The 11,100-nt window shown below is 39.9% G+C and overlaps 1 pseudogene; it reads left to right on the top strand.

The window, feature by feature from the left end:
- Positions 1 to 336: 336 nt before the first annotated feature.
- Positions 337 to 1,039, top strand: LOC122750432 (annotated as a pseudogene).
- The last annotated feature ends 10,061 nt before the right edge of the window (positions 1,040 to 11,100 follow it).

An 11,100-nucleotide genomic window follows, 5' to 3' on the forward strand; every position in this document is an offset into this window, starting at 1 on the left:
GGAATGACTTTGGCCTAGCCCAAGGGAGGGACCTCATGACTCTATTTCCCCATTGTGCTATTCCTTTTCTGAAAAGTAATGTTTGGCCAGAAGCGCAGGGAAGGGGAGTCACTGCGGTTTCCTGCTTCAACAGTGCTTGAACGGAACCCGCTGCTTGATTCCCGGCCAGAGCCGCCCTTAGCCACCTCTCTACCTTCACCCCCACTAACCAACACTTCTCTGTCCTACTGTTCGAGTAGCAGCGTCCGCCGCCACCCCAGCCTCAGCCTCAGCCGCCGTGCAGCCACCTCCTCCCTCCACCTCCTTGTCTAAGCCGCCTCCACCATCTTCGAAGCCATGACGACCTCATCTCCCTCTCAAGTGAGACAGAACTACCACCAGGACTCTGAGGCCGCCATCAACCAGCAGATCAACCTGGAGCTCTACACCTCCTATGTCTACCTGTCTATGTCTTACTACTTCGACCTAGATCACGTGCCCCTGAAGAACTTTGCCAAGTATTTCCTGCACCAGTCCCACGAGGAGCGGGAGCACACTGAGAAGCTAATGAAGCTGCAGAACCAACTCGGTGGCCTCGTCTTCCTGCAGGACAGCAAGAAACCAGATCGTGATGACTGGGAGAGCGGACTGAATGCAATGGAGTGTGCTCTGCACTTGGAAAAAAATGTCAATCAGTCTTTACTGGAACTGCACAAGCTGGCAACTGACAAAAATGACCCCCATATATGTGATTTCATGGAAACCCACTACCTGGACGAACAGGTAAAGTCCATCAAACAACTGGGTGATCACGTAACCAACCTGCGCAAAATGGGGGCCCCCAATTCTGGCATGGCGGAATATCTTTTTGACAAGCACACCTTGGAGACAGTGACAATGAGAGCTAAGCCACACACCTGGCTTCCTCCACACCTGGGAACTGTGGGCACCACTCCTCCTGTCTTTCAGTGCATGCATATTTTGGTTATCTGACCTTTTCGTAATCTGTACCAAAAAACTACCACCATTTACATCCCAATAAAGTGACTTGGTACTGATGGAAAAAAAAGAAAGAAAAGAAAAGAAAAGTAATGTTCCCACCTGTTTAATCCTGAGCCTTTCCCTGTGACAGCATCACTGGTTGTCAGATATGATTCATTCCTGGAATCAGAGTTAAGGGAGTTTTCCCCCTTTACAATATATGACATTGTTATAACTTTGTCCCTCTCTTTCTATAATCAAGATGTTTTATAAATACAATATTAAATCTGTTAAAGCTAGAATTCTAGCTAGTCTGTCTAAAATATCTAATGAGTGGTCGCCAATAAATTATAAGCTTTAGCAAGAGTTAGACTTTTAAGCATTTATTAAGGAGAATAAGAATTTGGTAAAGAGAGAAGGAAAGGCCTACATTCATCTATCTATTAAAGGGAGAGCACGTTTCTAGCTCCCTTCTCCACCCGAGTGCTCAGGAAAAAGAGCAAGTCAGAGTGCCAGGCTCCCCCTTCTTCCTCCCACAAGCAAATATCACTTCCTGATGCCAAAAAAAAGACTCCTGGTATTGCCCTCAGAGACCTTCACCTCATCGAGGAGCTTTTCTACAGTAAGTCTCCAGCAGGTGGCATCATTCCAATCGTCACAAATCTATTAAATAATAGATTGATACTGGAACATCTCCGAGTTACTATAAAAGGACACAAATATGAACATTTTACAATTTTAATCCATATTGTGGTCAAATTATATTATCCAGATGATATCCTCCTGAGGGGAAAATGATTGGAAAAGGCATATGATGGGAAGGGTGGGGGGCAGCTAGGTGGTACAGTGGATAAAGCACCAGCCCTGGATTCAGGAGGACCTGAGTTCAAATCCAGCCTCAGACACTTGACACTTACTAGCTGTGTGACCCTGGGCAAGTCACTTAACCCTCATTGCCCCGCAAAAAGAAAAAAAAAAGATAATTGGAAAAGGCATAGGACAAAGATGTGATGTAAAAGTTTTCTAAATAAATGGAATAGTAAATTTTGAGAAAAGCAACAGGATTAGACTATTTTCTCTAAGAACTCTATGCATATGTCTATGATTGTTTTCCAAATTCAACTAATATGAAAATTCAGGCTTTTAGTATGCTTTACTAATAAGTTCTCAAAACCGGATTAATGATTTATTAAAGATTAGTTTGATTTTACACATAAATTGTATTGACAATGGTAAAGAAAGTGAAATCAGCTCCCATTTCTGATAATATTGAAAGGCAAGAGAGTTCATTTTTTAGTTAGAACTTCATAATTTTTTTTTTTTTTTTGCAGACCAATGTGGGTTAAATGACTTGCCCTGGGGTCACCAGTCACACAGCTAGTCAAGTGTCTAAGGTTGGATTTTAACTCGGGTCCTCCTGAATCCAGGGCTGGTGCTTTAATGCACTGCACCACCTAGCTGCCCCCAAGATCTTCATAATTTTTTTAAAAGATTCTTATGAATAAAAAAAATAATAAAAAGATTCTTATGGCAGGTTCAGGATTTACATAAACAGCAAAAGGAATATATAAGCTGAAATTCTCTGAAGTTTCAAAATTGAAGAACCAGATTTAAGTGATTGCACCAAATTGTTTTAAGTCCTATTATTAGCAGAATTATCTAAGAATCTCTAGGTTTGGAACCAGAGAAGCAGAGCCCATTTGGAGCTGCCGGGAGAATAAAGCCTATTGTCCAAGAAAATATAGGGACCAGTTAACTACATGAGACACCTGGGACTCAAAATGTGCTAGTTAAATGGACATTTAGAATGGGTTACTAGGATACAAAGAGATTTGATGTTAATTAACATATATATATATTTTTTTTGGCGGGGCAATGGGGGTTAAGTGACTTGCCCAGGGTCACACAGCTAATAAGTGTCAAGTGTCTGAGGCCAGATTTGAACTCAGGGACTCTTGAATCCAGGGCTGGTGCTTTATCCACTGTGCCACCTAGCTGCCCCCATGTTAATATTTATAATAAATATTGTATTGCTTTGTTTTTTTGTTTCAAGATCTTTTGTTTTCTGCGTTACCTTGTTGACATGTAAATCTTCCTTTTCAAAACTAGTCTGTTGTGAGTCCTCTAAGTAGTTTGATCTGTAATCTGACATGAATGTACCTGTGATTATGAATTTATAAAAAAATCTTATTGCATTGTTTGAATCTTGCCCTGTGTGGCTAGGAAACTGGACCATCTCTATATGCAATCAGTCATTGGTTTTTTTGGGTTTTTTTAGTGAGGCAATTGGGGCTAAGTGACTTGCCCAGGATCACACAGCTAGCAAGTGCTAAGTGTCCGAGGCCAGACTTGAACTCGGGTACTCCTGACTCCAGGGCCCGTGCTCCATCCACTGTGCCACCTAGCTGCCCTGAGTCATTGTTTTTTAGGGGCCCAACCAGGTCCTTCTGTCTGCTCCCACAGCCGCCAAACTTGTGGGTGTGTACTCCTAGATCATCTGAAGAAAGCCTCGGCTCCTGGGTAAATGCTCCAGGGACCTGGAGGTTTGTCTAGTATGGACTCAGAGGCAGCCAACATCAGCATGAGGCATCTCTCTCAAGACTCCAGATGAGGGCTGAGTATATCTACCATGTTAGTTTTTTCCTCTTCCCTTTTGTTATGCTAACCACCAATGTCCTGATTCAAGCATGTATTGGCATCTTCTCCCTCTACATTCTTGGCCTCCATCTTTTCTGCTTGCAAACAAACAGTGGCTCACAATAATGCCTGGGGCATACTTCCCTGATAGGTCTCCTCAAGGAGCTGATCCCTTGGACAACATCTCATCCTGACCCAACTGGCCTCTTATGGCCTCTTGGCTTTTACCTACCTCTCCTTTATTGGCCTTCTGGGTCTTCAGACCCCCTCGCTTTGGCCAAAAGGGGGAAATGACAAAATATTAGGGGACCCCCTGTTTTCTAGAGCTGAGGCCCAGAAAGCAAGCTGTTACCTGAGCTTCAAAAAACAACAATACAAAAAACAAAAACAAAAAACAAAACCACACAACAATACTTTGCACTCATCCTCTGGATGACCTCACCCTCTGTCAAAATCACAAATTATTGTATTGCTTTGACCTCAGACAAGCACTGGACAAGCTCAAACAAATACCCATGTTCCAGTCATAAAAATCCTGCTATGAATCAAACTTGTCACATTGTTGCTCATTGTCAGTGACACAGCTCACTGTGTATCCACTACTGAGAGCTCTCCATACTGCCTTGGGCCTCCCCCCCAGCCCTGGCTCTAATGTGTTCTTCCTTGCAAGCCATTTGCCTCACTCTGACATGAATGTACCTGTGATTATGAATTTATAAAAAAATCTTATTGCATTGTTTGAATCTTGCCCTGTGTGGCTAGGAAACTGGACCATCTCTATATGCAATCAGTCATTGGTTTTTTTGTTTTTTTTTAGTGAGGCAATTGGGGCTAAGTGACTTGCAATCTTAGAAAGTAAAGCCTTGGGGGAGGGGGGGGGAAGCTAGATGGCTCAGTGGATAAAGCACCGGCCCTGGATTTAGGAGGACCTGAGTTCAAATCCAGACTCAGATACTTTACACTAGCTGTGTGACCCTGGGCAAGTCACTTAACCCTCATTGCCCTGCAAAAAAAAAAAAAAGAAAAAAAAAGAAAGAAAGTAAAGAGCAGGGAACAAAGTATTAAACTAATTGTCACTATACAGCTATACCTGATATTACCATAAATTTAGGCCCTATCTTCAGGAATATTCATTTATTCTTTGTCATCCATAGCTTCACAGTCCAAACCAAGCAGGTAATTGTGGATAGTATATTTCCTTGAAAAGTTCTGCTGTGCTCCAGTTAAAAAAGCTTAAGTGAAGAAAAAGCCTGAGAGTCAGAAGACTGGTGGTATTCCAGTTTATTACCATGTCTCTAAGAATTTAAACCTGTCAAGGAAATCATTCACATAGCTGTGAAGAGGTTTGAAGCTTGTGTATGGAGCAAACTGCCTCAGTTTACCCAAATAACTCGAGGAGACCACCAAGTCAAGCAGAGACAGATTTATTACATCCTCATGAGGACGGGCAAAACCCAATTACACATTGAAGTCTTGCAAAGATATGCCCAATCCTCTAGGTTTTTATAGTAATCTTGAAAAGGACTGTCCCCACGTACACCTAGGGTGGATGAGCTCACAATCTAACATCCAATCCTGTCTCACCCAGGGTGCGTATGGAGACATGCATACGTGTTCCAGGGACAAGGGGGAAAAGGGGAGGGGGAACAAGGTCAAACCAAAGGATAAGGAAACAGGGGAGTGAGAGTCAGATGTTTCACATCTCACAGTTCCCACTGACTCCCCTCTCCAGGCCCCTGTCTCTAAAGATAAGGATGACAGGGTTAAAATTTATCTTCGGCTATGTTGGGAAGAAAAGAATAATCCATTGTTGGGACCCCAGGGCCAAGGGGATTCTGCTCTGAGAAAAAGAGACAATGTTACTTAACATCTGGTCTCAACTCAATGGCTGTATCCTGTGCCGAGTCCTGTCCTTTCTTCTTGAGTCCCGAGTATTGAATTGGTGGGCTAATTCCCTGACCCACTGACTGGGGTTGTGACACATGATAGATTGCAGACAAAACTAATATGTAGCTGACAAGTGGGGAGACTGAGCAGAAGTAAAAATACTGTTAATTGGCAATAAAACTTAAAGGAGACAGTGAGAATTTTGACAAGCAATAAACTTCTAAACAAACTATACTGGGGCAGGTCTGGGTACCTTCCAGACCCCATGGTCAGAGTTTAATCTGACTCAAATCCATAATCATATCATACACTTGGATAGGATATTTCCATCCAGTCAGAATACTTTTTGCTACCTCTTCTAGTACTGTAGATGTTACAAGTCCCTTGTAACCTGATTCTCTTACGGCATATACTAATTTATTAAAGTATGTAATTTCTTGGACAAGCAATGCTCATACTCTGTGCAAGTTATTGGATGTTTCCCCATTGCAGTCTCAATGTCTAAATTTGGAGAAAGTTTGCCTAAGATGTCACCAGTCACACCATTCACTATGAGGACTTAGTTTTTTGAAGTGCTTTAAATGCCAGAGAACTTTAAATTTGAATCCGGGAGATTGTGAAAGATCCCATTACTTAGGAATTTTTAATGGTATAATCTTTTATATTGAATTCCTAAGTACATTTCAGGCTTATGGCATAGGATATAAAATTATATTCTAATCCTAATTTCTGCCAATTTTCTGGTTTTCAAGAAGGGATATGTTCCTTTCTCTGCCTTTAAAATTTGTATTTTTGCCATTATTTTCCATGTCTTCTTTTTCTGGATTGTTTCCCCTATTCCTCTGATCTATTTTATCATTTTTGAACCAGTACCAAATTGTTCTGATGAATAATGCTTTGAGATATAGTTTGAACTCTTGTAATGCTATGTCCCCCTTCATTCAGAATTTTTCCTCATTATTTCCATTGATGTTCTAGACTTTTGCTTTTCAAAATAATTTTTGTTACCTTTTTTAGATATGACTTGCATAGTACTTTAGAGAAATATGTAAGATAGTTTAGATAGTGTTGTCATTTTAATTATGTTGGCAGTATCCAAGCATGAACAATGTCAAAATAATCTCAACAGGTTCAAAAGATGCAGCAAATTGGTAAGAAATTTAGCAAAAGTAAATGAATTCAAGAAATAAGCTGCACAAGTACAGAATAAGAGAAGCAGTTCTTGGGAAGAAAATCTTGGAGGGACCAGTAAGAAGAGGGAGGGGACGAGCATTTATTAAACACCTACTAGATACCAGATACTATGCTGAGGGTTTTACAACTATCATCTCATTTGATGCTAGTAGATTATTTGATAGCAGTAGATAGCAAATTGAGTAGGAGTCACCAGTGTGATAGAGAATGAATCTACGATTTCATCAACATTAAGGCACTCCTGGTGAAGAACTCCCTCTACCAAAGCATGTTAGTACATTCTCTGAAACTCATACTTTCAGAGTGACAGAGTACTGAGAAATCAAGCAACTTGCTTAAGGACAAATAGCCATCACACATCAGAGGCTATACTTGAAGCCAGGTCTTCCTGGTTCTCCTGTTGACTCTTCTCGCAGTATTGTTTACTCTCACATTATTGATTACTCCTCTCACAGTATCCTAAAGCAGACAAAAATTATTATCATAGTAATCTGTATGAATAGAAACCTCTGTCTAGAATGAGAAGGGTGAGTTCTTCCTTAGTCAATCTGTTTTAGTCAGATCTCAACTGGAGTACTGTGATCAGTACTAGGCACTACATCTTAGGAAGATTAGTGACAAACTAGAACAGGTCTAGCAGCGGGTCTTAATGATGGAAAGGGAAATAGAAGCTGCCCCAGGAGACGACTAGTTAAAGAGACTAGGAATAATCAGCCCAGAGAAGAGAAGGCTTACATGATAAATAATAGCTTTCTTTAGGAATCTGAAAGGATCCCACATGGAAGAAGGATTATTCTTGCTCTACTTAATACCAAAAGGTAGTATTAGGGGAAATTTTATAGAGATTTTCTTTTTTTTAGTTTTTAAAGTAATAAACATTTTTATTTATAGTTTTGAGTTCTGATTTTTATCCCTCCTTCCTTCCCTACCTTCCCTTCCCTGAGGTGATAAGCAATCAGATATAGGTTATACGTGTATGATTATGTAAAACATTACCATATTAGTCCTTTTGGGTAAGAAAACTTGAATAAAAGAAAAAAAATGAAAGAAAGTGAAAAATAGCATGCTTCCACTGGAGGTTTCAAGAGAAGACTAGGTGACCAATTATCTGAAATATTGTAAAGAGTGTTCCTTTAAGACACGGGTTGGACCAGAAGCCCTAAAATGCCCCTTCTCACCTATGAGTTAGTACCTTGGAGTGACAACTTTCCACACATAAGATTGTTAATGTGTCCAAGCAGCCTCACCCAGCACCAGGTGATTTGACCTGACCAAGTCAAGACTACTATAGTCTAGGGGCAACTAGGTGGCACCGTGGATAAAGCACCAGTCCTGGATTCAGGAGGACCTGAGTTCAAATCCAGCCACAGACACTTGACACTTACTAGCTGTGTGACCCTGGGAAAGTCACTTAACCCTCATTGGCCCGAAAAAATAAACAAACAAATAAATAAAAATAAAAAAGACTAGTACAGTATAGTCCAATCCATCTCAGTCTAGTAACTATAAGCACAAATCAGCCCCATCTAGCCTTGGGTTGTGTATTTTCCAAGAATCCCTTAAAAACTCTGGTCTTAATAAATTCTAATTTTAACCTTTTGTAGTCTCAATTTTAGTCCCAATAGTTCCCAGAACTATCTCCTATGTGCTACTTTGTTGCTAAGAAACTAATTGCTCCTTATAATTTCTTGCTTGAAGTCCCATTTTCCTATTTGACCATGAAAGTAAATGGATATTCCTGTTTGAGAAGTGTGTGTGTCCCATATCCCTACTAGACTATGAGAACCTGAGGTACTGGAACTGGGTCTTATAGATCTTTGTTCTCCCCCATCATCTAGTCCTTATACCCTACACACAATAAATGGCAGTGAATATAATTTTCCACTTCTTTAAGCTTTCTACTTTATGGAAAATGGTAGATGGAAATGCATGCCTATCAATTGGGAAATAATGAACAAATTTTGGTATATGAATGTAATGAGATAATATTGCACTATAAGAAATGATGAAGGATTTAGTTTCAGAGAAATCTGCAAAGATTTGTCTCAACTGAAACAAAGTAGAGTGAACAGAACTAGGAAAATAATTTGTACAATAATGACAACAATGTAAAGAAAAAACAACTTAAAAAGACTTAAGAACTCTAATCAATGGAATAGCCAATCATGATTCCAGAGGACAGATAAAAAACATATTACCACTCCTCACCGAGAGGTAATAAACTCAAGATGCAGAATGAAACATAGATTTTTGTCAATGATCAATGCAGGAATTTGTTTTGTTTGACTATTTATATCTGTTCCAAGGGTTTTGTTCTTATTTTTTCCCCTGAGGAAGAAAGGGGGAGGTGAAGAGAGAAAATAAATATTTACTAATTGAAAAAAAGAGAAATTTCTTTAAAAAGAAAATGACAATGAAGAGACTACTATTTCCATTCTATGAAGAAAGAAAAAAGATTGGTGAAATTAGAGACTTGTGTAAGGACACAGCAAGTATGAGTCTCTAACATTCAATGACTCTATAATCCAACATTATTAAGTATCTCTTAGGTGCAAAGGTCTCTGTTTGATTCTGGTTATACAAAGATATATATGACATAGCCCCTACTACCAAGGACTATACAACCTAATCAGGAGAAAAAGCGCAAGTAACCATAACATAAAAGTGAATAAAATAAGTGAAGGAAGGTTAGGAAAAGAGGGGCTGGGTATGTGGAGTGCAGGGGTAGAGAAATCTGAGAAGGCTTCTGGGAGAAGATGGTATCCAAGTTGAGGCTTGATAGGAGGGAGTGACTCCATCAGATGGATTGACGTGACATATAGATTCTATGGATACTGGCAGAAAAAGTAGGAGAGAGAGAGAGAGAGAGAGAGAGAGAGAGAGAGAGAGAGAGAGAGAGAGACAGACAGAGAGAGAGACAGAGAGATAGAGAGACAGAGAGACAGAGAGAGAGAAAGAGAGAGAGAAAGTGAAAGCACACAAGATCAGAATAGAAATGAATGGGGGGTGGGGGCACAGCAGCTAGGTGTTGTAGTGGATAAAGTACAGGCACTGGATTCAGGAGAATATGAGTTGAAACCCAGCCTCAGACACTTGATACTTACTAACTGTGTGACCCTGGGCAAGTCATTTAACCCTCATTGCCCTGCAAAAAAAAAAAAAAGAATTGGGAGATGAAGAAAAGGGAATTTTGGTTGGAATATAGAGTACATGAAGAAGAGAAGGGTTAGTTAGGGCTGAAAAAGTTAGGTTAAAATCAGAATGTGAGGGTGTTATACACTAGAACCAGGAATATATTTTTTAATCAGTAGGTTATGGGCAGTCACTGAAGTAAAACCCATATCTGATTGCTGCCTCAGGGAGTGGGGGGAGGGGAGGGAGGAAAAAAAGGATAAAAATTGGAACCCCAAACTATAAATCAAATGTTTATTATTTTTTAAAAAGAATCACTGGACTAAAAAAAAAATAAAGGTCAATGCCTCAACTTCCCCACAACAATTTAAAAAACGCTCTGTAGATGACAAGTTCCCTCAAAGGAAAACAAACAGGAAGTACCTGATAAACCAGTAATGGTATCAGAGAAGAAATAGTAAAATATATCCAGCTTTTCTTGGCAGAGAGACCGTTTAGGCAGAATGTTTCATACTTTGTTCTTAACCATTTTTCATTTTCTTTTTTTATTGTCATGAGAGTTTTTAATTCTGGACAGGGGACACATACAACTCTAGAGATGGTTTTTATTGATCAGTTTTCAGAAAAACAGGTGAGATATTGTTCAGGATAATTAGTTTCTTAGAAACAAAAGAAAGTGAAGATTTGGACCATTTGTGACCAACCTGTGGTAGAGCCTTCCAAGCTCATATTGGTCTGATCACCCACAGTCAGACACATTCTACCATGACTCCAACATAATTATGTCATTTTGGTCCTCTTCCAGAATGAAGGACAGCAACCAAAGCAAGGGGATACATTCTTAGACAGTCAGAAGTAGGATGTCAAAACAGTCAAATTGGACTTATAAATAAAAGGCTGCTACTACCTCAGAGCTAACAACTAGCTAGGGGTTACCCTAATGTTAAAGAGAATTCAAGATCCTTATAAACTACTTCCCAGGATGGAGAAGGAATGTTTATGCTGGAAAAATTCACCTGGGTAATGAATCAGTAGGAGGGTAAAGGGCAGAAAAAGAGTGATTGAACAGCATTAATCACCTCATTAGCCCCCCCCCCCTTAACATTGCTCAGTCATTTCAGTCATGTCTGAATCTTTGTAAATGCATTTGAGGTTTTCTTGGCAGAGATACTAGATTGATTTGACATTGCCTTCTCCAGTTCATTTTTACAGATGAGCAAACTAAAGCAATCAAGGTTAAGTGACTTGCCCAGGGTCATGCAGCTACTAAGTGTCTGAAGCCAGATGTGA

Source organism: Dromiciops gliroides, chromosome 3 (assembly GCF_019393635.1).
Source record: "Dromiciops gliroides isolate mDroGli1 chromosome 3, mDroGli1.pri, whole genome shotgun sequence".
NCBI classification, from domain to species: Eukaryota; Metazoa; Chordata; class Mammalia; order Microbiotheria; family Microbiotheriidae; genus Dromiciops; species Dromiciops gliroides.